The sequence below is a fragment of the Chelonia mydas genome, chromosome 22, assembly GCF_015237465.2.
Source record: "Chelonia mydas isolate rCheMyd1 chromosome 22, rCheMyd1.pri.v2, whole genome shotgun sequence".
In the NCBI taxonomy this organism is placed as follows: Eukaryota; Metazoa; Chordata; order Testudines; family Cheloniidae; genus Chelonia; species Chelonia mydas.
Window position 1 is genome coordinate 5,002,427 of NC_051262.2, and position 26,898 is coordinate 5,029,324.

A 26,898-nucleotide genomic window follows, 5' to 3' on the forward strand; every position below is an offset into this window, starting at 1 on the left:
GGAGTTCGCGCATTGGACTGGGACTCAGGAAATTTAGGTTCAAAGCTGGTTCTGCTGCAGGCTTCCTGGGTGATGGGGGGCAAATCACTTCATTTCTGCATGACTCAGCTGCTCCCCCTGCCCCCGGGCAAAATGGCATTGTTAGATCTTCCCTACCTCCCAGGGATGCCATGTGGATCCATCCATTAACATCTGTGAGGCACTCGGGTACTATAGTAATAGGGTCCTGCTAGCTGAATGATGTATGTCGTTGGTGGGACAATGCAGGAGAAGCCTGTGTTGCCTATACCAGTGCTGTACCTTTTCTGTAGCTAAACTAATAAATTATAATAATACTTGGGTCTTACATGCAGCTTTTCATTTGTAGATCTCAGAGTGATTTACAAAGGAGATCAGTACCCTTATCCCCATTATACAGATGGGGAAACTGAGGCACAGAGTGGGGAAGTCTTGTCCAAGGTCACTGAGCAGGCTAGTGGAAAAAGCCAGGAATACAGCCTAGGTCTTCTGAGTCATCCTCCAGCTCTCTATCCACTAGGCAACACTGCTAACCTCAGGCTCCAGTGATGGCATCCCATGACTCAGGGGACTCTTTCCTGGAATAGTGGGCATCATCTGGGGTTCTCTTCTCAGTGTCAGCTTCTGGTTCCTTTGTTTTGACTCTATGACCCACATCACTGTCCCTGGTTTTTTCCCTTCTTTGTCCCCGTACTCAAGTCATGGGTTCTTTGGCCCACTGTCTTCTGAGGAGGCAGGCCTTCTGTTGCTTTGCTGGCCTCCTTCCACCAGTCCTAGGATTTAAATAGGCAGGGGGTGAAGGGGGGCAGAGGAGGGGAAGATTGTTGCATGTGCCAAAGGTGGCCAGACAGTCGAGTGAACTTGTCCAGCGACAGGAGTGGATCATATCCACGTGGCTTCACTTGGCCCAAAGGACATGTGCCACCACGATGGAGGTTGGAGTTGGGTGCTGAACAGGTGAGCTAAAAGTAGGCTTGGAAAGATTAGATTTTATTGGTAAATATTGGTACATTGATTTCACCATTCACACAAACCAAGGAAGAAATGTTTCCATCAACAATCATTGAAATTTACAGGCAGGCAAAGTAAGAAAAATGCTTCTTGAGAATTTATTTGACTTTGATTTAAGGATATTTACTTTGTATACTTTGACATGTGATGTTGACAGCTTGTAGTTTAACGGGTATAAAGTTTTTACTTCTTGAATTTCAACATCTACTGTCACTAAATAATTAATTTCTGTCCCCCTATTGTCTGACCCCCAATCATTTCCCATAACTCCTGAAAATTTAAACTGATACAAATGCTTAAAAATAAATATTGATCTCATCTTTTGAAATTATTTAAAAAAATAAAATCAAATTTGGCCAATCCTAGCTAAAAGTAGGGTGTCCCTCACCAGGTTATGCTAAATTGGCCAACGGCCTCTAGCTATGAGGTTGAATGGAGATTGAAAGGGGTGGAAATTGCAAACAGACAACGGCCAAAACAAAACAAACAAAAAAACCCTCAAAGAGTAAACCACAAAACAACAACAACACTTTCCTTGTGCAAATCTTTCTCGCCAAACTTTCATAAAGAGCCTCTGAACAGAGGTGCTTGAGATGTGATTTTAAAATAGTGTGTTGTCCCGTTACAACATGAAAGATAGGCATTGGCTTTCAAAACTGCTTAAAATGCATCTCTAATGAGAGAGACTTGGCCACAAAAGCTGGTCCCCATTTTGTCTTTTCCTTTCAGGAGGCTCTTCTTATTTGCACTCCTGTGAAAGTTTTTAACCCCAGGAAGGTGAGAAGGGAAGGAAAGAAACCTGGGGAATGTCAAAGGGCTGCTTTGTAGTGGGGAGGAAGGATCGTCTGCCCGTGGAAGTTTTTAAATGAAGCAGGTGGCACATCAGCAGAAAGGCGACTGGGGCAGCCAGCAGTGAGCACAGCGGCACCCGAGGAGTCAACGTCTCTCATGAGTCTAGTTTGTTGTGGATGAATGGGCAGCATTTGCCAATAATGTTACTCATGATCGGCCTACCTTGAGGGGTGGATAAGTGGACCCCTGCATTCTGTTTATCATTCTCTCCTTCTAACTCTATTTTTATGACAAGGCAATACTTTGTAACCAGTAGATGGAGTGGAGACCGAGTGGTTAGAGCAGGGGACAGAGAATCAGGACTCCTGGGTTCTGTTTTGGCTAGGAGAGAAGCCTAGTAAGGACTCCGCTCAAGGGTCCTATATACCATTGAATGCCTGTTGCAGGGTCAGCTAAGGCTTCCCCTCCCTCGCAGCTGCACCCTGCGCTTAGGCTGGTCAAATAAAGAGTCTCGACGCCCTCCTGTGCTGATTCACCTTCGTGTCTTTATTTACAGTGCTCTCGTTAGCCCCCCAATTCCCCCTACTGCTATCCCCCTACAGACCCTTCCCAGGGTCTTCTGGCCCTTGAGCCTTCCTTCAGTTGGTACAGAAGCAGAAATGCAGCCCTCCTGTCCCCTACCAGGCTAGCCCTGACTGAGCTTTTCTCAGGGCTTATATAATCGTCTCAGTACTCAGCACAGCTGTCTCCACTTGGCTCAGTCTATTCCTCTGGGCCAGCCCTCTTTAGGGCCTGCAGCTGGGCCCCCTGCTCAGTGCCTGGGCCCCCGAACCTGGCCACCCTGCCAGGAAGCAGGGTGCGGCCAGCCCCTTTTAGCAGGGCATTCATGGGGTTTACCGCTGCCCTGCCACAATGCCCTTCCCATTTTTTTAGGGGGGGGGCAGCGCGTCCTATTGGATAGAGCACTGGACGGGCTCTCGGGAGAGCTGAGTTCTCGTATTTGCTTGGCTACTGACCAGCTGGGTGACCTTGGGCAAGTCACTTCTTTCTGTGCCTCAGTTTCCCCACCTGTACAATGGGGATAATAATATGGGGGGCCTAATGTGTTTTATCAGACTTTGGCCCAAATCCAGCCACCACAGAGTGCCCCTGGCACCGGACCCGTAGGTGGGGCACTGCAGAGAGCGTTGTGGAGATTATTCCAGTCATTGGGCTGAAACAGCCTCCATGCAGTGGCTCCGTAGACAAAGCGAGGATCCTTCTTCCTCTCGTCCCTCACAGCCAAGTGTCTGGCCCAGCTACTGACTTTAGGCCTTAATGAATTAGGGTCTGATCCTGAAGCCAGTAGGCAGTTGGGCTGATTAAGAATGGCAGGCTCAGGCCTTTACTGCATGTAAAATACTCTGGGCTAGACTGTGTCCTTGACGGTCTTGGCCAAGCAGGGGAGTGAAACCCTTCCCCCACCTCCTTCCTTGGCCCAGGTACTGGTACTCATGCGATGGGCTGGCGGTCTAGAGGACCAAAGAATGGGTGGAATCTTGGTTCGTCTTCCCTATTTGCAGGCCAGGCAAGGAAGGAAGTTACTTCCTGACCTGGAGTAAGAAGGGAGTGGGGGGTGAACTGTCAGTCTTGGAGTCACGATTCCTTCCCAAGATGGAGCAGGTATCAGCAACACCACTGCCAGGGCCAAGCCTACAGCCTCATTCCAGTCCTCTGAGATCCTCCTGTGAAAGATCCTAGCCCTCTGAGATCCTCCTGGCCTTGCACGAAGACAGTCTCCCCAAGGAACTGATGAAAGCATCGTCACTAGCACAACTGAAACAAGGCACATGCAAATACCCAGAAGGGAAGAATCCTGCTCTGGATGGTGAGCAAGGATGACTTAAGAGGTCTTTACCATCTCTCCTTTATATATTTCTGCATTGGATTTAATGCCATTATTTTCCTCCTTGATCTGGGATAAACATTTAACAAGGGCAGAATAAGCCCCAAATGAGGATAATTTCATGGCTGTTTAAAGGTCCGTAATGAGACTAGAAAACAATAGATGGTTGAACGCAGAGTGAATACAAGGGCAAGTCATCAGGGCAACAAGCTGCAGTGCACCAGAGCCAATTTAGTTTGTGTGACGGGAGACTCGTCGCATTGAACTGGGAGTTAGGTGCCTAAATACCTTTGAGGATCTGGGCTTGATTCTCTCTGGGCCTCTGACCCCGACTCCATCTAGCTAATAAATCTATCAGCCCAAGATTTTCACAAGTGACTTGTGACTTTAGCTATGTTCCTTTTTGGATGTCCAACTTGAAACTCCTTCCAAGGCGCGTGATTTTTGGAAGGGGCCGAGCACTTGCCCGCTGAAATCTTGCCGCCTTCTTCTCGGTGTCGCAAAGTGGGCACCCAAAATCAGGAGTCACTTTTGAAAATCTTGGCCATTACGTAAGTTCTTCAGGGAGAGGCCTGTCTTTCACTCCATGTTTCTACGTTACATGGCAATGTGAGGCCTTGATTTCAGTAGGCGCCTGTGTGGGCTACAGTAATACAAATAATTAATAATTATAACCCCCACAAGGATCCATGTATTCTACAGCCCCCAAAACAGTGTTAAAAGAACGTTAAGGTTGCAAAGTCAAACGCTTAAAATTTTGGAAACATGAGTATTAAATGTGCCTAATGCACCCTAAATTCAGCCCCATTGCGCGTATGCATGATGATAGTCTTTAATGACATAAGCACATGCTATTCTCCCCCCCCCCCCATCATAAACATGTTTTTCTCCATTTTACAAGAGGGGAAACTGAAACAGGCTGGCTCCTCTGCTGGTCTAAATCTGCATCGTTCTGTTGAATTCAGCAGGTGGTGGAACTGGATTGAGATGAGCCAAGCAAGATCATCTTCCTTTATATCTGTTTTTATGTATGTCTCCTGCCAGGGAACAACAAATGTTATTTGTGAAAGATTGCCGGCGTCCTGTTATTTGGGAGTGATATTGCCAAAGTACTGATGGCGCTTTTAAAGGTCAGGTTATATAGTTTTTTAAAAGGTATTTTTCAGGATTATCTTTCTTTTGCAATCTACCTTGCTCCCTTCCCAGCCTTGGCGACTCAACCCCCACGTGGCTGAGGGTTAGTAAATCACAGCCCTGGTGCCACTTTCTGAAAGGATAATAGTTTTCATTTGCAGGATATTTATTTTCCCTCACTATGATTTGACAGACAAATCACATCATCCCAGGATTTCCCCAGAGTCCTTCTGAGCTGATAACATGCCCCAGTGGATTTATTCTGCAATCAGAGAGTTTGGGGTTTTTTGTGCACAGAGATTTCCCCCTGGTTTTTCTGTGGTTAGCGCTGAGGTATTTACATTCCCTCAATGAATCTCATTTCATATTGGATTTAAGTTTAGGTAAATTACAAGGTTGTTGGTAAATGTTTTCAGATTGGCATGGGTTGCACATTAACGAGAAGGAAGGATGGATTTGTGGTTTAAAGTTAAGGCACAGGACTCATAGCTGGGGGACTGGACTACATGGCCTATTGAGATCCCGTCCAATCCTACACTTATATGATGCTATGAAACCTGAGGTTCTCTTCCTAGCTTTACCACAATTTGCTTATGTAAATGACTCATGGCCCAGTCTTGTAGGCTCCTATTCAGGAGCTGTAGAACGCCTCAAGGCTTTTAAGTGACTAAAGACTGCTGGCTAAGGACCCTCAAAAAAAAAAATCACCCTGTGCCTCAGTTTCCCTATCTGTTAAATGAAGCTCATGATGACAGAGAGAGGAGTTATTATTTATTTATGGTTTGTATTGTGATTGCCCCTGGGTGCCCTAATCTTGGCCCAGGACTCCATTGTGCTAGGTGCTGTACAAACCCAGAACAAAAAGATGCTCCCTGCCCAAAAGAGCTTCTCATCTAAGCTACGCATGAGGCTCAGTCTGCTACTGTTTGCAAAGTGCTTTGAGATTCTGTGATGAACAGAGCAAAGTCACGGTGTGAAAACATTTGAAGCCGGCTGGTGTAAATGGGCATACTTCCACTGATGGAGCCACCTGCGGATCTGGCCCTCCACCAAGTTCCTCTACTGCTGGATTTCGTATGGTGGCTACCCACTTTCATTTAAACTCCCTGGAGATAACACCTCCCCCCCCCCGCCCCCCCGCTGTACAAGCCTGGATGGATTTCTCCGGTTACAAAAGCAAAACACTATCAGGGGGTGTCTTTCATCGGAGGATCTCAACTTCTTTACAGACATTGATGACTTGAGCCTTGCAACACCTCTGACAGAGATAGTAACTATAATTAATTATCCCCATTTTAGAGGAGAACAAAGAAGGATACAAGGATATTAAATGACTAGCTCAAGGTTACACAATGTCTTACCAAGAGTTGTGGTGGATTTGCCATCAGTCAAAGTCTTTCCTTCAAGACCATAGGCTAACTCAGGCAGCAGCAGAGAGGGGTGCAAAAAAATAGGACATTTTTTCATGACAATATTTTGTGAAAGTCATGGCCTTTTTTCATCAAACAGTTTCAAAATTCAGAATGTTTCAGTTGGCTCTAACCCAGAAGTTATTGGGATCAATGGCGTAATCCTTGGCTGACGTTCTATAGCTTGTGTTTTGCAGGAGGTCAGACCAGATCATTGTAATGACCCTTTCCGCATCTCTACATAAAACCTATGAAGCTAATGGCAGAAGCAAGAATGAAGCCAGGAGTCCTGATCTCTCTCCTCAACTCTGAAAGCTAAACCGGAGTCTCTGCTATGTTAGAAGCTGTGATATTCAAAGTCACTGGCACAGTATTATTTAATGCATATTTGGCCAATGTTATTTCCAGATAAGGGCATGAGCCAAACCCGCCCAGGTCCAGTGACCTTTGAGGAAGCTCAGATCTGGATTGGAATTTCGTTACAGCAGAACTGTAGCTGTGTTATATTTAAGGCTGAGACTCGCTGTTTAGCAGCTGGTTTCTGTAAGTGCTCCAAAATCCACATTCTTCTGTGTCTCATGGGGATTAAGGGTTGAATTCGTTGTCCAAATTTAGGTTCCTGTGAGCCAGGGAATTCCAAGATACAGCCTGCCTAAATAGTCACATTATATGTGTGTGTAATATAGGGGGCCAGCCCGGCAGTTTAAGGCCACCCTGGACACTAACTCGCTGAGGATCTGAATATGGAGAGAACATTCTCACTTCCTGGGAGAGAAGGTGCCTCCATACGACACCCTCCAGCTGACCAGAAGAATGCAGAGGTGCTGCTCATCTTATTGGCTGTGTGGATAGGTCAAAAAAGAAAAGCTTAGTGCCAGTGTGGCTATATAACATACCCAGTCCCTGCGGGAGAGCTAGAGAAAGGGAAACATGCTCGATTCCTTCGGAACCGTGACAGTGATGTTTTAGATTGTTCATGGAGCGCTGGGGCGTTGATTCTGTACTGACCCAAAGGGAAGAGCGAGTGTGTGATCCCTGTTGAATCACCACGACTACTAAGAGCATCTCAGCTTAGCCCAGCACCATGCATTGGGGGCGTCGGCTCAGTGCTCATGCATAGGGAAGAGGGCCACTCGCATGAAATGCTCATGAAGATCACCTCCAAGCCAGCCACCTCATCCACGGGAACTTTAAGAGTCACCACTGTGATAAGAGGGCCCCTTAAAAATCCAACCCCTGTGTTATGCACGAGCTTTCTGACCCCCAGATTGGGTATTGTGGCTGGGAAGGCAATGAGCAATGTCACCAATGTGAGACTAATGCACCGAAAGGCAAATATATTGGCACAATCCGTAATGCTGACATCTTGATAAAGTACCTCTGGGCCCAAATGTGAGGTTGCATTGATTGCCTTTGAGTTTTTCCTCTGTAGCACTCTTGCGCTTGGTTCTTAAACACCCCAGGGCAGCCGGCCAGCTTTCTACTTGCATGCCTGCGAGTGAAGAATAAAGCAGGAGAAATCCCGAAGGCAGAGGGATAGAATCACAGACGTTGGGGATGAAAAAAACCAACAGTAAGTGCATCACTCTTAAATCATTCCCTGGTTGACTGGATGCTCTGGTTGCCCTCATCAGAATCTCAGAGAAACACTTTATTTAGATCAGCATGGGGCACATTCGGCAGGATGTTGTTGAGTGTAGAAAGTTGACATTTCACTGATTAGGATGGGGCTGAAATGTGCGAAAGAGAGAAGAAATGACAGGCCCCTGATAGTCCAACGCCAGCTCGGACTGAATTACTGATGCATGTGCTCTGCTCTGTAAGGTGGTTGGGGTAACAATATGGGGAACTGGAAGGGGCAGGATTGTTTCTGAGTTAAACTCAGTTATTAAGGTTATTAAGTTAAACTCAGAGCATTCTTGGTCCTCCAGTTCCTATAGAGTTGGATGGGTAACTCAATAAATAATGGATACCTAGCGCTTATCATCTCTAGATCTCATAACACTTTACAAATGAAATCATATCATGAGCCCCATCTTACACATGGGGAAACTGAGGTACATGGCGAGGAAGTGACTTGCCCCAGCTCAGCAGGCAGGAATTGAACATGGATCTGCTGAACCTTAATGCAGCAGTCTTAGCCACTAGGCTACTCTTTCTCTTGTTAAAGTGAGGGACTTCTGGTAGGAGGCCATTCCCAGCGCTCTGCTACATTCTCTTGACTGTGCTAGGGAGAGGTGCCTGATCACACATAGTCTGCATCCAGATGTTCTGCGTCTTCCTCTAGGAATTCATAATCATACCTCCTAAAGTTTCTGTGCGTGGTTTATCTTCTGGCAGAGTGGAGAGGAGACACTGAGCCCAGACCACAGTTCCAATGCAGAGATTCTTTTCCCTGTTTCCTTCAGCTAAATGCAACCACTGCAGAAACTTCTTACAGAATAAACAGTAGCTAATGGGGCCACACACTTAGGATAGCTCAACTTCTGGGCCCAGAGGAGGTGCAGCAGCTGGGCTACAGGAATCCCAGCTCAGATATGAAATGCAAACTCTCCAGTGGTCTCTCATCTCCCTTTATAGACAGAATAATCTCAGGAGTCTGTAGGCAGCATTAGATTGACAGGAAATCAATAGTGAAGTTCTGTCAAATCTTTGTATACACAGTTTGTTCTTTAAAAACAACTTGGGGAAAAAAGGCAGGAGAGCACCTGCTGCACAAATGGTGCCCTTCAGAAAGGCAAGCAAGGCTCTCAAAGGATCCTCAAAGGAACAGGAATAGTCAAGGAAATTTATGAATCCAGTGATCAGAGTGCACCCCAAATCCCCAGGGCATCAACAGATTCTAGAGTAAAAAGGAAACTTTATCCAAGACGTCCATCCACAGAGCGAGTCCAGTTCTATGCTTGGATTTCCGTTAGTCCCGCCTGGTTCGGAGATGTTACGTTCATCAGGTCAACTTGACTTATGGATATGTCCGCTGAAATTGATTTGCGATTTCTGCCGTTCAAGTTATTGATCTAGTTTATATACCAGCTGTGGGAGGGAAAAGGGGTAGTGGTGAGGAAAAGATAGTGAAAGATCTATCAGGAGAACTTGATGTCTTTTCCCTTGCAGAGGAATCTGAGGCTACCATGGTTAAGTGAGTGGCACCAGAAGAATGGAGAACGGGTAAAAAAGACAACCCTACAGAATTGTCTTTCCGCCATCTAGCTCCATGGTTCATATTATAGCTGGTCACATCGTGCACAGCAAATCACGTATTCAGTGTTGCCAAGCTTTCCATTTGCAAATTGGCTGCCAACAGATGGGAGAAAATCTCAAACAGATTCATCATTATTTGCAAATTTCTTCATGGTCCGATGGCGAACTGAAGTTGAATATGCTATTATTGAATCTACAGGTCACATTTGTACATGCCACACTGACCTAGCTGTGGCCTTCAGGCACTATTGCAATATTAATATAAACAAAAAGGTCATAGATTTTAACACCAGAAGGAAACATGATTGTCTCATGGGACCTCTGCATAACACGAGCCATAACATTTCACCTCGTGATTCCAGCATGGAGCCCAATAGCTTCTGCTTAAAAAAACAGCACGTATTTTAGAAAGAAACTCAGTCTTGATTTAAAGACTCCAAGTGATTAAGAATTTACCACATCCTTGGGAAGCTTTTCCGATGGTTAATTGCCCTCACTGTTAAAATGAAAACAAGGCACTTACTTACTTCCAGCTTTGGGTTTTGTTATGCCTGTGCTAGATTAAAGGACTCTCTACTCTCAAAAAGCTTCTCCTTATGTGGCTACTTCTAGATCATCAGTGGGATTGTTTATATCAACCAGGCTACTCACACACCAAGCACTATACTCAGGGCTTGTCTAGACAAACAGTGTGTGCCAAGCTGAGCTGTAAATCTACTGCATACTAGTGTGTGTGTTATGCACTAACTGCCCATGTGCACCCCTCATCTGTGCACTAAAAGTTCCATAGTGCACACTGACCTACCGTCATTTCAAAGCCGAGCAGATCAAATCTCACTGGGAAACTTTTTGTGCACATTATCAGGGTCCAGAGAGAGAGTTTGTACGTGGCAGGCTAGTGTGCTGTAGATTTACACCCCAGCGTGCAGTGCACTAACTCTTTGTCTAGATAAGTCCTCAATGCTTGCAAGGCTGAGTCCTTAATTTGCATTAGTTATAAAACATCCAATGAGCAAACAGAAACAATAGGGTGTTTCTTACGTAACTAACCAGTACAGCTCAAACTGAATTTTTCAAGCAAACGTATGTTTTGAAATGCAACTGCGGCAAACATTTGAGTGAAAAGTTTGCTTTCGAGGAGCATTCATGCTCGTAAAGTTTGAACACTCGAATGTTCATGGCCAGTGAACGCAAATGGGTCAAACTGCAATTCTCTTTTCAGTTAGAATGAATGATCCTCCTTTATGGTTTCGGTAAAGGGAGATCATGTCTTACTAATCTATTAGAGGTCTTTCAAGGGGTCAACAAACACATGGACAAGGGGGATCCAGTGGAAATAGTGTACTTAGATTTCCAGAAAGCTTTTAACAAGGTCCCTCACCAAAGGCTCTTACATAAATTAAGTTGTCATGGGATAAGAGGGAAGATCCTTTCATGGAGAACTGGTTAAAAGACAGGGAATAAAGGGTAGGAATAAATGGTAAATTTTCAGAATGGAGAAGGGCAACTAGTCGTGTTCCCCAAGGATCAGTCCTAGCACCAGTCCTATTCAACTTATTCATAAATGATCTGGAGAAAGGGGTAAACAGTGAGGTGGCAAAGTTTGCAGATGATACTAAACTGCTCAAGATAGTTAAGACCAAAGCGGACTGTGAAGAACTTCAAAAAGATCTCACAAAATGAAGTGATTGGGCAACAAAATGGCAAATGAAATTTAATGTGGATAAATGTAAAGTAATGCACATTGGGAAAAAAATAACCCCAACTATACATACAATATGATGGGGGCTAATTTAGCTACAACTAATCAGGAAAGAGATCTTGGAGTCATCGTGGATAGGTCTCTGAAGACGTCCACGCAGTGTGCAGGGACAGTCAAAAAAACAAACGGGATGTTAGGAATCATTAAAAAAGGGATAGAGAATAAGACGGAGAATATCTTATTGCCCTTATATAAATCCATGGTACGCCCACATCTTGAATACTGCGTGCAGATGTGGTCCCCTCGTCTCAAAAAAGATATACTGGCATTGGAAAAGATTCAGAAAAGAGCAACTAAAATGATTAGGGGTTTGGAACGGGTCCCATTTGAGGAGAGATTAAAGAGGCTAGCACTTTTCAGCTTGGAAAAGAGGAGACTAAGGGGGGATATGATAGAGGTCTATAAAATCATGAGTGGTGTGGAGAAAGTGAATAAGGAAAAGTTATTTCCTTGTTCCCATAATATAAGAACTAGGGGCCACCCAATGAAATTAACGGGCAGCAGGTTTAAAACAAATAAAAGGAAGTTCTTCTTCACACAGCGCACAGTCAGCCTGTGGAACTCCTTGCCTGAGGAGGTTGTTAAGACGAGGACTATAACAGGGTTTAAAAGAGAACTAGATAAATTCATGGAGGTTAAGTCCATTAATGGCTATTAGCCAGGATGGGTAAGGAATGGTGTCCCTAGCCACTGTTTTCAGAGGGTGAAGATGGATGGCAGGAGAGAGATCACTTGATCATTACCTGTTAGGTTCACTCCCTCTGGGGCACCTGCCATTGGCCACTGTCGGTAGACAGGATACTGGGCTGGATGGACTATCAATACCATCGGTCTGACCCAGTATGGCCATTCTTATGTTTATATTCCTCGTTTTGGGTCACCTCTGCTGTGATACATACAGAACACTGCTATCTGATAATGCCTAGGTAGGAAGTGGGCTGAGACGTCTCTTAATGATCAGCTTATTAATCTATGAATTGTGTACAAGGCTAGTCTATTAAAAACGTGCCCATTATTATTATTAAAATCGTGAGGACAATTCGGCGGTTGGTGTGCTAAGACCACTTCCTACCATGCTGACCAATATTGTCTCATTGCTTCTTGCTGCTCCCCCATCTGTCTGTCCCCACCTGTTTTCTCTTGTCTTGTACTTCGTAAGCTGTTTGGGTCAGGGACCGTCTTTTTGTTCTGGTTTTATACAACGCTTAGCACAATGGGTTCCTGCTCCACACCTGGGGCTCCTAGGTGCTACTGTGAAACTAAGAATAAAACACTAATATTTATTTATTTATTCATATTACAATAGCACCTAGAGGCCACACCTGAGATCAGGGCCACATTGTACTAGGCGCGTACAGATGCACAATAAGAGACAATCCCTGCCCCCAAAAGCATACAAACTAACTGAGAAATTGCTCTTATCCAGTGCTTCCACATTCCCATTGGTTTGTCTCATTCACCTGTTACATCTTGTGTTTCGAGACTGTCAGTTCTTCATTGCAGGAACTGCATCTTACTTTATGTCCACTCCGCACCTAGCACAATGGGGTCCAGACCTGGTGGAGGCTTTTAGATGCTAGTGTAGTCAAAATTTTACCACATCATAATAATTGTGGGAATTAGTTGTCACTATTTGCTCAGTTCTTGATAATATCCACTTACACTTTTCAAGTCTTATTTAAGTGCTGAGACAGAGAGAGAAATGGGAAGGGAGGGAGACAAACCGTCTGATTCTATAGTAAGCAATTTTGTTTGGAGCTTTGATCTCCCTCCTTTCAAGTTCCCGCTTGGTGGCATGCGGATGCGCCATCAAGTAACCAATGGATGGATTGTACGCGGGGGGTCTTTCACACTCTGGTAACCATGTGTTTCATTTATCTGTCACCTTTGTTTACTCTCATTTATATACTTAACTAATATGACTTGACACAATAAGGGCATGACCAGGAGAAGCAAAAGATAGTTTAAATATTTTATATAATGCTTAAAAGAGAGAGAGAGAGAGAGGTAGCGAATCCTACATCTTGCTCATTTTTATTTGGAAGAAAGGAGTTGAGGGGGGGAAGGGCATCATTATATCTAGTCTATGCATGAATTCATAATAAACTCCCCAAAGATATAGGAAATATCAGTGCATTCACTAATGGGAATTGATTTTGAATTTTATTCATTTTTAACAAGGTTTAATGAAGTTTCCTTGTACGTTGCTCCCACTTGCTCATTAGTCCATTAAGTGCCATTTAATCTGGGAGATGCATGTGGAAGATAACAGCTTGCGATGGGTTTTGTTCAACTCCTCCTCCCTGGCTTTCAGACGGGCTGAGAGGAACTGACAGGTCCCAGTTCCACATGGCGGCCGTCAGTGCCATGTCCTCCGAAATGGCATGAAAGATAAATGGGATCAGTTGGGAGTTAACTGGTTTCATCTGAAGCACTTGTAGCTGATTTGTTTGGAGGGGGATTACGAATTTATAAGGGACGTGTGCTGTGTTTACAAGCTTGTGGTTCTCATAAACTGTGTATCCCCTTCTCTAAATGGCTGCTAAGAATTTAGTTAAAAAACCAGAATCTGGATAAAAGGTTGTCCCATAATTCAGCGTGTTTTCCCTTGTTTTGTTATTCTGGTTACACTGCAGCTTGTTGTACTCTAGTGGAGCACCAGGTGTTGTTCCCTCATCAATATTGAATGTGGCATGGTTCCACTGTCTCCGGCCTTATGTTTAGATCAAGTCAGTCACTTCTAGCATCCACCGCAAGAGGAAAGTGAAGGCTGAAGGGTTCATGTGAGCTGGCAGGTTCTGCTGATGGCCACCTCTCAAGTGACATTCACCTGTATCTCTACAGTTGCCCTTGATCGAGCTATACCCTGAGCTGCTGTTGGCATGTTGCACAGTCAGGTTCCCTCTTCCACGCAGCTCCATTAGCACCTGGGTTACCCGGGACACCTTTCTTAGACATGGCAATGCCGCTTCCTCCTCTGAGGAGCTGATGTTACTTTTCCAGGACAGCTTCACAGACAGCTGGCTGTGACTCGCTCCTGCTCCTCCAACCCTGACTGTAGTTGAGCCCAGTCTGTCTGTCAATTGGACAGTCCTGTCCATTGTAAGTGGTGCATGGACAACTGTGTGCAGGGTGAATTTCACCATTAAGGTAATCTCTCCCATCAGGATGTAGATACTTTTCCATTCAGAGCATGTGTGATTATCCTTAGCCCATGCGACCAAGGGCCCAACCTGCCAGTCAAAATGCATGCATATCCAGTAGCAACAGTCACAGAGGCATCACTGCCCAGATCTTAAATGTAGGGTGAAGGGGGGCAGTCACAGGTGAGTAGGAACTGGAGGGGGCGCTGCATTTCATACTTCTCACACAGCCTCAGGAAACTTTGTGGTGCTTAATTTAAGGAGCGGAGTCAGCCCTTCATACAGGGCATTGCTTCTTGGGCAGGGCCGTGATTGGGGACTCTGACAAGGGAGCAGAGGTTCATGCTGGTTAACCATGCCCCCTTTTTCTGAATCTTCCTCCAATCTCTCGGACCTGCAAACTCTATAAGAACAGGGACATACAGCAAACCTGGTACAAAGAATCCTGATTTAATCAGGCCAAAAAACGCCCGGGAACAGTTTATCTGGTGTTGCCGGAAGCTTAGGACCATGACAGGGACAACAAAATTGAGCAGCTTTTCCCTAAATCAGGTGCATGCAAATGGCCTGACGACGAATTCTTTGCTTCAGGGTACCTCCATTGACTTTGGATTTACATGGCAAGCAAGATCGGAATCCAGCTGTCTAGCTGGCAATTTCTATGCTCACTCTCAGTACCTGTGTGGTGCAAGTTAAGTAACAATTGTACATGCATTTGTGTATGCAGCTCTGGGCTTCTGCCCTTAAGGAAAATTAGCCCACCAGATCCCACCACCCTTTGGTGGCAGGTGTAGCCACGATGGCCTTTGTTGGTGTTTGTAGTTTGTTTGGCCAGACTTCTTCAACAGAAAAATAACTGCATGTTGCAAAGATTCATGCACAAAGTGAGACAGAAACCACAATGCAACTTCAGGACATTGCCTGGGGGTTATTGTGTGGCTCTGAGCTGTTTTCTGGCCAAGGCTTCAAGGCTGAGTTCATTGATCTAAGGCTTTTAGCAAAGCTTAGCACATCAGAACTGGACTACATCTGCCCTAGTGCACGCTATCCTTCTTGGAATTGCTGTCAATGCTGTTTGGATTATAGGCTTGGGAGGGGAGGGGAGAATATCGATGCAGCTGCTGACCCTCAACTCCAATTGTCTGGCGTGATTTGTGAACTCACGAACTGTGACACTGTGCCTTTGTGCACACAGGTAGTCACTATAGTTGTGCAAAACATGAAAATGTCAGTTCTCAGGGGCTCCAGGGGAACCTTTAAAGGGTTTGATTGCAAAGGGGCTTGGGCTTCAAACTCAGGTGAAAGAGCCACATTTTATCTGGTTTTGGTTCATAAACCAAACAGAATTGGAGTTTCACATGGTTTTGACTCACAATCATAAAATAGATTCTTGCTTTACCTAACCTTTCGTGTGTATCTAATGCTAATCCAGTAGGGCGGGGGCATTTAAATGTAAAGTCTCCTTGAGAACACTTAGATGCTATAGGGATAAGTGCAATAGGAAACCTGGGAGGAAAGGCCAAAAAATGTTATGACCCAAAAATCCCACATAATTCTTTGGTTTGGGACAATCAATGGTTTTATTTTCAATTTTGACCTTTTGTCTTTAAACCCCCCCACACACCTTTTTATGGTGTAAATTAAAGTTTGAAACAAAAATCCCATCACAATGAACAATTGAAACGTTTTCATTTTGAATATGTTGAAATGGGACATTTTGACCATTTCAGAACTTTTATCTCGGCATTTTCCCATGTTGGGAAATTTGTCCAAATTAAGTGGTGATGATTTTTTTTTTTTGGAAAAAATAAGTTTGGTCCAAAAATTCCCAGCCAGCTCTCGTCCTGACCCTTACACCGGTGCGTTTGCCACAATGCCACCCTTCCTCTCTAGCAAAGCTCAAAATCAGGTTGGAAGATATGTACTACTCCCTTAGGGGACATGTGCCAACTCAAAAGCCTGCTTGCATTCAGGGGCAGAATCCCACTCTTAGAGACCAGGGGGCGAGACACAGCTGATCTCCCGACAGTTCTTTGCTACGGCACCTCATGCACCCTTGGACAAGAGCATTGCTGGCTCTGTAGCACGCCTGGATGATCTGCGCCACCAGGGAGCTGAGAACGACATCCTTTGGGAGTAGAAGCATCAGTGGCAAAGAGAGTCGAACACGGTCAGTACATTCAGGAGTTCATCACTGCACCTGCCTCCTTGTCCACTTGACTGTAGGTCCTGGACCAGGCCCCATGGGCTACAGTAACTCATCTAGAGTTGCTGCAGCTCTACCCCGGCTTGGTCCGATTTGCTCCCCACGCTGTGACTGTGGGGACACAGTTGCAGGCAGTAACTCACGGGGCGCAAGAGTGCCTGAGCCAGCATCTGGAGGGCAGTTTGCAATGCTTAGCCTCCCTGGATACAGAAGTTCTCCACAGGTTATGGAACCTGGACATCGAGCTCAGGCGTCTGCCTGCGAGAGAGAGAGAGAGAGAAGGAACGGTCTGGAACTTACAGCGGGGAAAACCTGGGGTGTGATCAAAGCGCTGCCCACAGGAGGGCTGGGCGAAATAAAGAGGAAGCTGAGCAAGGGCGAAGGAAGTAGAAGTTGTTTCCTCTCAGGCTCTAGGAGATTGACCGAATGAGAGACTTTGTTTGTCAGCTTTAAGTCTGGGAGCTGACCCAGGGCCCTGAGGGGAGGTCCTGATGAACTGTGTATTGTAATTGCTCCTGTCCTGAAAAGCTATTCAAAGGAGACACGCTAGTGGTTAGGGTGTGTGTTGGTTTCTCCTTGCCCTTGGCTGCCCCAATCAGGGCAGTGGAAGGGGTAGGGGTGGGGGATTAAGGTGGGTCACAATCACAGTACCACATCATGCCCCAAGGGGGCACAGGGATTGCCCACACCTTTACGGAGGGTTACACACCTGTCTAGCAATCCCGCCCCAGATTTCACACCGTTCCTGGCAATACACAGCCATGCGAAATGCCTGCATCTTTCACATACAACAAATTAAGTGTCATGACCCATGAAATGACACCCCCCCCCCCCCCGAAAGTGGGTGTTTTACATCCCGGTGACCTGCTGGAATAAAAAGAAATGAATATAATAGGAAATAAGGCTCTTCCTAAAGGGAACAATGATTCATTTTATTCTAAAAGCTTTTTCTCACACCCCCTTCTCCCTAACCCGCTGGCATCGGAGAGCTATAGAGCTGTGCTGGCACCAGTCCAGTAATTACAGTAATCAGGCGATTTGAAATGTTTTGCAAAGCTTGCGTAGCTTTTATAGGTGAGCTTCATAATAGAGCAACTTGGAAGGCCCCTTGCTTTTAATTGAGCTGCCATTTCATTATTAATATAAGCAGGTACCAAAATGCAGCTAGGGTCTGGTTCTGTATGCTACCCATTTGCCCCGGTGGGAGATCACGGGTCAGAGACCTGTTTGCCAAAGGGAAAGGCAAATAACATGCCAGGTGCCTGATTCTCAGATACACAATGGCCTGCAGTCTGTTCCAGCAGAGTAAAAGGGATGGAAATGGCTCCTCGAGAACATCCCTACACATGAGACTTCCCTCACTGGGGTGGAGCTGAAGTAAGGGCTGTAGCCTAGCCTTGCTCATAGTCCTCGATGCAGAGGGCGGTTTGGGTGTAGGTGTGACTAGAATGCCCTGTAGAGTCTCCGCTCCTGCTAGGAGCTGGGCAGGTCTCTGGCTGCACCAGAATACGGGGAGCGCTAAGGTGGCTTGAGGCCCTCTAAAACCCTCTCCCCACTCCGGCCCAGGAAAATCCAGTCCTGCTGGGGGGAAAGTTACAGGTGGAGACACCAGACTGCACTGTGCAGTTGGGGAGCTGGGCCTGATGCCCTCATCCTTCAACACAGGAAACGCAGGCTTCTACCCCTGGAGCTAAAGGAACTCTGCTCTTGGCGATGGTAGCAGCCGTAGTAGGTCTTTTATCTTGCAGGCCTAGCCACCAGAGGGGAAACCCTCGTGTAGAACCAGCCGCAGAATCAGAGAATCAACCCACTCCCTTTTGCTCCTGTCTGTGCCTCGCAAAGGGTGGGTACCGCTGAAAACTTGACCCTAGAGTCTAGTCTAATGAAGCAGGGATCAGTTTGAGATCAGGCTAGAGGGATTTCTAAGGTCTGCTTTCCCCGTTTCTTACACTGGTGTAGAGCCGGAACAACCCCACTGAAGTCGATGGAGTCACCGGGGGTGTAAAACAGCTGCAAGTGAGAGAAGAATCAGACCAGGAGAGTCTGGTCTAGGATCTGCTAATTAAGAGGGATCTGAATGTGCATGGAGGGGGGAAGGGCAGTCTCTACGGGTTGGGGGTCTGGGAAAGGAGTCCAATACGGGAAGTGGGAGATAGGGAGACGACAGACTGGGAAGTGGGAAAGGGATCTAACGGGCCGGGGGGAGTTAGAGAGGGAATGGAATGGGACATTTGAGGAGAGAGCAGCTGTAGACAGCTGACTCGAACTTGCTGTATACACTGGCCTTCTCCTTATTTTGGAGTGTAAGTAGGAGCAGCTGATGATTAAACATTATTGCCATTTATCATGTCTATTGTGGTAGCACCTACAGGCCACAACCCTGTCAGACTGGCTTGTTCTGGAATGATGCTGTATGAACCAGTAATATAACTAACTCTTATCTAGTGCTTTTTAGCCGTAGGTCACTTTACCAAGCCGGTTGGTATCATTATCCCCATTTTGCAGATGGGGAAACGGAGGCACGGAGTGATGCTGTGACTTGAGCAAGCTCACCCAGCAGGCCAGTGGCAGAGAACCCAGCCTCCTGGATGATGGCTCTTTAGAAGCCCATTATCAATGTAGAGCGACTTATTGCTCCTCTCCAAAATCTAGCCAGGAGACGTGATTAATCCACAACCTGTAATTAGCTGCTCACATGGTTAAAGAGAGTCTGTAATACCATACGCTGTGCCAAGCTACCTGACAAAGGAAAGTCCCTGCCCCAAGGAGCTCCCGGGAAGACTATGCGTGCCTCCGACTGACTCACATGGGAGTGGATCGACAGGTGTGAGTGGTTTTTATCTCCTTACTGATAGAGCCACTTAAAAAAAAGTAATTTAGGGGGAAAAGCATTAAAAAGAATCACTTTTGATTCTTAAGTAACGGAGCCGGAGCCTGAATCCCGCTCATCGTTTTAAACTGCTGACTCATTTACCACTCGAAATGAATTGAGGGCTGGTAAAGGGTTTATGGAAGATTTCATTAAATATGTGTTGAGCTGGCTTAAGATGGAAATTGTTATAAAAACTGGGGCTGGTGCAAACAGCCAAGTGTTTCGGTTTATTACCGAGATATTTTACTCCTGCCTGTGATCATTAGCCCATTGAAATGCGCAAGGCCAAAATAATCTGTATTGTGGCCCGTAATTGCTGTCACTCCATGTGTGTCTGCCTTGAGAGCTGAGCAGTGCACTGTTGGCCTGTTCTCCAGAATGGCATTGGGCTCAGCAGGTTTGATATATTCAGCCTGAAACCTGGCAGTGCTTCTCCTTGCATTATAACTCAGTGCGGAGGTTTATGCCTAGAATAATGCATGGGCCAAGAGCGATCGCAGGGATGCAATTCCACTGAGGGAACCAGGGTGATGCAATGCGCTGCCAATGAAATGGAGATGTGGCCAGTGCGAGGAGCAGAGAGGGAAAGAATACAGTACAAGGCACTGGACACCAGAGGGGAGATTATGGTTTCAAAGCAGTGCCCTTTAACCACATAAAGCATTGCTCCCAGTGTCCAGTGCAGATATTACAGTACGGGGATGTGAGAGGCAGGGGCGGGAGACAGGGTGCTGGCTGACAGATCCCTGGGGACAGGCAGCATGAAGAAGCAGGGCTTGAGCTGCCCTGTTTAGAAGATGGGGGATCACTAAGGGAGGGGAAGGGAGCTAGGCCATTCGTGGGGTGCAGCTGCAGCCAAAGAGTGACTCCTTAGAGCGGAGAGGAGGGAGCAGAGGTCAGAGGGAGTGAGTGGGATTATTGGGAGAGATGAGGTCACGGAGACTGGCAGTGGCCTTGCAGATGAGGAGAGCAATTATTTTAGTGCAAACGGGAGGTGGGGAGCCAGTGGAGGGGGAGGGGTTCTGGATGGGGGTGATGTGAGAGTGTTTGAATTGATGGGTCAGAAAGTGTGATGAATCTCAATAAGACTGACATGTCCTGAGTGCTGACACATCACACGCATGCTACGAGCAGGCCTGTTGTCTCTCATTCATGCTGCGAGCCAGCCCTTTGCATCTGCTGCACGCTGCAGGCCGGTTCGTTCCATCTCACACGTGCTGCGAGCCAGCCCGTTGCAAGTCCTGCAAACTGACCCATTAGTCTCTTCTGCGTGATGCAAACCGAACTCATGCACCTTTTCTGCCGTAAGGTGGTAAGCCAAGTGTGAGATATTATAGGATGTGTTTAATTATGTGTCCATTTAGTTATCAGTTAAGTACAGGCTGCAGATTTATCAGCTACTCTGGCTTGATATTATGGATCAGTGGTACGGAGATTCACCTTGATCACGTGTGTGTGAAGTGCCATCATCCAGGAGACTGGAAGCTCTGGTTCTGCATCCCTTCTCTCCTTCACCTGTGATACACACCCAGAGCTACAGAGAATTCCCCATAAACCTGGGACAGAGTGAAGACCATTTCCTCCTGTCTCCATCCTATTAACTGCAGAGATTTGCCACCACAGGAGCACGAGCTCCTGGCCCATTCATAAATCCCTGGCTGTGCTCCAGGGCATCAGCAGAGCTCCGTGGCTGAGGTACAGCCTCAGGCTCTCATGGCTTTCCTCTATTTTTGTCTCATACAGTGGGCAATCTTCTCTCAAGGACAACAGCTTTGTTCATAAACTATGCATCGGTCAGGCTAGCACTTAATGGAGAAATAACCATTTGTTAACAGAATATTAAATGTTTAACAGTCCATTAGTGTAAATTCTGTGTGGAGATTTTATTTTGTAGTGGGGAATATTTTCCTGTGTGCGCTACCCAGATAAATACTTAGTATCTACATTCACAATTACCCAGGATCTTTTGACCTCACTAAAGAACCAGTTAGGATCCCTTTTAAGCTAATGCAATTACTGCTGAAATGTCACGGCTAATTACAGAGGGACTGGTCCTGCTGCGCTCTGAGCGGACTCAGTTTCCACTGGACCTGATTTTGTAGATCACCTTGACTTCATATGGAGCCTGGGGGTGCCCAGCTTGTTCACTTTAATGTGCACTGAGAACGCTCAGTGCCTCTTGGAAGATGCTTAGTGCTTGATATCAGGCACTGGATAGTTACAGGTAAAATGAATATGTACCTTCCTACAGGCCAGTGGAAGGAAAGATTAGATCAGTTATGGTCTGAATAACTTATATTCCTATTACGGACAAAGAGACCTTGTTTGGTGGACCTTCTTTTGGTTCACACCCTAGACTTGTATTCAGGACACCCAGTTTCCATTCCCAACCATGTCACAGTTATTTTGTGTGATCTTAAGCAAGTCACCGATGACTGAGCTAGCTACACTGATTTATACCTGCTGAAGCTCTGCTCTTTAAATCCAGGTTCCAGAAGAGCCCTCAGTAGGAACCCTAAAAACTGAGGCCCTATATGGGTACCATGACATATACCCTGACCACTGCTTTCAACGGAGTCCCCAAACTACTTTTTCTTTCCCCTGGCTGGCACCCTCTCTATCCCTGCTGCGTTGCTGCCTGCTGAGCTGCACTTGGCTGCTGTACGGAGGAAGTAAAAGTAAGGTGTTTCAGGAGGAAAAGTTATAATGGACATGAATAAACCTTTCAATTTGGTTGGTGCAAAAAAGGCCTCCTGCTGTCACTTCCTGGCCAACTGGAAATTAAGCCCTAGCAGTCAGTGCTGACTTGCAGAGCGCCGTCCAGATGAACTGCTGGGAGGGAATGACAACATATGTCTGTGGCCTCCAAGGGTCATTTCTCAGTGGATTTGCCATCACAGTGGGTAAATAAGGGATACCAAGGCATTTCGACACCTCCATGAGCAGGACAGAAAAGGGGTAAAATTACTTCCCCCGAAACGTCTCCTACTTCTGCCCCGCCTGAAAGAAGTAAATATACAACAATTTAAGATAGATAACTAGGCTGGAATAAGGACTGCAGCATTCCTAGAAGCACCAGGCCTGATCCCCAGGGGTGTAAATCATTATTGACTGCAGTGGCGCTAAGCTGATTTACACCAGCTGTGGATCTGGCCCATTGCCTTCAATGGAGCTGTGTTAATTTGCACCACCTGGGGAGTTGGCCCATTGTTGTCACCTCTTTCTTTATTAATTCAGCCGTTCTTCCTGTTCTTTCACTAGGAGGGGGAAAACCATGAGACACCAGAGTCATATCATGCAGGTAAAGCAACAGGAATGGTGTGCAAATGAACTGGTTTGTCAAGATCAGGACAACGTGCCCGTTCCCTCAGGCTAAGCGCAGATGTGGTTCCATTATAACATGATCACTACAATTAAAACAACTGTACCCGCATTTATCATATTGATGGAATGCAACATGCTCTATTGCCCTGGGAGGCAGCCTGTGAGTGCATTATTTATGTGCCGGAATCCCTCTCAACTATTTTCGACTTGCTTTGTAAATGCTTCTGTGTATGCAGGAAGAGGTCCATCTGCGGGAGAAGAGAACGGTCTGTCTAGGCATTTCTGGCTTGCTCACCAACATGATATTTAGGTACCAATAATGCACGATCTCAGTGTTTATCCGGTTTCACAATTTCATAGCGTTTAAGGCTATGATCACCGAGTCTGACCTCTTGTATAGCACAGGCCATTACATTTCACCCAATTACCCCTGTATTGCGTCCAATATCTTGAATTAAATTAGAGCATTTCAGGCTTCAGAAGACTAAACTGTTTCATGCTGCAGTTTGGCCAGATGCCAGCCAACGCCAGAGGTCCCCGCAATGGTGCGGAATGGATTAGCTGAAGTAAACCCAGCTGATCCCAGCAGGTGAACCATGCCCCATGCTGCAGAGGAAGGCAAAATATCCCCCGGGTCCCTGTCAATCTGACCGGGGTGAAAATTCCTTCTCAGCTGCAGATCTGGTGATCAATTTGATCCTGAGCACGTGAGCAAGATGGCAGCCAGGCATAGCTGCAAAAGAGGATTCTCTGTACCACTTCAAAGCATTCCCGCTGGTGTCCTGTCTCCAGCTGTCGCCAATCCCTGAGGCTGCAGCGGAAAATGTGTGGGGGGGAAAGCACAGAATACATCTAGCCAGGTATGCGTTGGAGAAGAATAACATTCCTTCCTGACTCCTTCAAGAGACTGGCTAAAGCTGTGAAGCATGAGATTGGATCATAGTCATGGTCCTCGCGCAGGACTGGAAGCATCTGGAGAATGCTGAGGGCAATGCAGAGCTTACTTTTCTCCTATGGCCCAGGAAGGAAGGGAATGAGCAGGTGAATTCACAGATCCCCAGGTACGAAGGCACCACTACAACCACTGAGCAGATGCAAGCTGTACAATTTTTCCCAGACGCTGAATTGAAGCATATTTTTCAGACAGGTCTAATTTTGTTTTAAAGACTCCAGGCACTGGTGAGTCCAACCCTGTTCCCCACCATCCCTGGTCAGCTGTTCCAATGTTTAATTACCCTCACTATGAGGAAACTGGGTTTTTATTTCAAGGTTGAACTTGTCTAACTTCAACTTCCAGCTTCTGGATCTTGTTCTGCCTTTGTCAGCATGATTAAAAAGGCCCCACTATGAGATCTCTTTTCCAAGTGTAAGTGCCTAGATCCAGTGCTCAAGTCACCTCTTCACCTTCTCTTTGATAAGATGAATAAATTGAGCTGCTTAAGCTTCACAATGTAAGACCTGTCCTCCAGCCCCCAAATCTTTTTTGTGACCCTTCCTTTCAACTCCCTCAAGTTTTCCCCACATCCTTCGAGAAGAGTGGACACAGTGGTCTAGTTAGAGCTCATCAGGAATTTTCCGACAAAATGTTTGTTTGTTTGTTTGTTTGTTTTGACCGAAAAGGCCAAGCCACCAAAACGTTTCATGTAAATGGATTGGTTTCGAGGAAACCTACATCAGGAAGCATGGATTTCTGGTAGAGGAAGAGAGCCCCTAAGACAGCCAATAGCCCAGAGATTAGGGCCCTCACCTGGGAGGTGGACAGTGCAGATTCCAGTCCCTGATTTCCCTGTTCAATATAAGAATGATGGGTCTAAAAGCCAGGAATGGGTTTGTGTCCTACAGAGAAAAGGTGCTTCAAGGAAGAAAATTCAATGAATAGCGGAGCAGAGAGTGGGCAAAAGCTGGGGTTTGCAAGAGACATAGGCACCCAACTTTCAATAGGATTTGGGTACCAAATTTCCTTAGGGTCCTGTGAAAAAAGAAAGACCGAGACTAGAAAAGGAGCAGATTCTGTTTGGAAAAGTACAGCTGCTGTTGTGAAATGTTAACTGCACATGGAGGCTGGGTTCAAACTGCTGAGCCTGTCTGATGTCAAAATACAGTGGATATCTCTGACCTAATTCAACCTGATATGCTTTGTATAAAGGGAAAGGCATCTGGCAGGATTTGCCTGTCTTAAGTGTCAATGGAAGACTGACCCAAGGAGGTTAAAACCTTTCCTCACGAACAGTGTCCTGAGATCTTTATCTCTCATGGACAGTAGAAAGGACACGTCACATACAGCAAAAAGTACAGCTGTCAATTTACCTCAGCAGTAGAAAAAGGTGAACTGTCACAATGAGTCTGACTGTCAGAACTGGTTGAAAAATGGGGCGGGGTTGTGAAGGAAGCATGGAAAATTGTCTCAATTTTTCACTGAAAATTTGAACATTCTTGTCCATCTGTAGTCACTAGGCCGCTGAGAGAGGCCATTGGTTTCCTGTGCACTGTATCTTGCACAGCGTGCCTCTGGAGACAGCATCCATTTTGTTCTCTGAGCTGCCCTGAAATGTTACAGTGAAGAGTTTTACATACACTCACAATGCCCTTTCCTGGAGACCTTACATTTGTTCTTTCTTGTGGCTGATTTTATCCTAATCATAAAATAAAAGTCATTCTGCCTAAGAGCAGCTGGTGCCTGGGAAAACACAGCCCTATTCCTTTAAGGTGCTGGCAATATCCTAAGGCGTAATAACAAAGCCAAATAGAAGGTCCAGGGTGGAATTTATGGTGAGAGAGAAATCCCAGTAGAGCCACTAATTAGGACACTCATCTGGTGTGTGGGAGACCTAGGTTTAACACCCCCCCCCCACACACACACATATAGTGAGCAAAGCACAAGCAAGGATTTGAACCTTGGTCTCCCACAGCCCAGGTGCCCAAAATAGCAGTCTCACCACTGGCTAGTCTGTGGGAAAAAAATATCCAAGATCTTGGGGTTATTCCACTGTAGAACAGGAAATGTTTGAAACTTGGAGTGCAACAGGAAAATCGTTCTTCATTCAACTCTACGTGGGACTGAGGAGATTGGAGTGGTGCACTGGTGGCTTCACGCAGGGTCTTTGTCGTGTCACCTTATGGGTGAGCTTTCGCGTTTCCCGTAAGCATCAAGCACTGACCACTGCCAGAGGTGCAAATGCTGAAGATCTCACTTGGGCCCTATCCACATTGGCTTCCATGGGAGTTTGGCTGGACCAAAGGGCCTTCAGGGTCTTAGCCTGAGAGGCAAGATACCAGATTTCATAGACGAACTATTGAAAATCCTGGCTCAGATCACCAGCACCTGCAAATCAGCACAGGTCCTCTGTAGCAATGCTGAGTTACACCAACTAAGGATCTACTTCCTTAGGTTCCTCTTCTCTCTGCTGGCAATGACCTATGCTCTAGCAACCTGTTGCTTACTGACAGCATTCACAGCGGGGCCAAGGGCTATTTCTCCCAAGCTGGGAGTGATCAGAAATTCTCGCAGCTGCTTTGATTAGATGGCAGTCAGTTGTTTTTAAAAAGGAACCAAATGCCTTGCTTCACCTGTCCTGAACTCTGCAGTCTGAAAAGACAAGTGGGACTGGTTGAGTTTTCATTTATTGAAACCTTTTGATTCTTTCTGGACACCTACCTCGAACAGTAAATATATCTGCTCATGTCCCTGTAGTCCAGTTAATGCAACAAAACATGACAAGCTTCCAGCCTCTGTTATAGAAAAGCCTTGGCTTGTAATAACCCTGCCTCACCCGCTCCTCTGACTGAAGTACAAGAACTTATAAGCAACACATTTGAAGATCCCACAAAACAGCGTGGCTGCACTGAATGGAGAATGTGGGATCGGTGGGTGTCAATTCTTTTAACCTAAGCCATGACAGCTCAGCATTGTTGGAATGCACAGTCTAAGGAACAGACGGGTTAGCAGCAGCAGAATTTCAGCTGCTTCCGTTGCTTTCTTGGTCCAATAGAGAGGAGCTGAAGCAGAAGGGGCAGACTTCTCATTAAGGAGGGTTTGTCTCCAACATCATCTTCGTTATGAAAGGTCCTGAAAATATTGCCCTTGGCAACAGAGCATCCAGTGTGGTTGGCTCAACACTTTTGTCCCCTGTGGAGTGCGTTT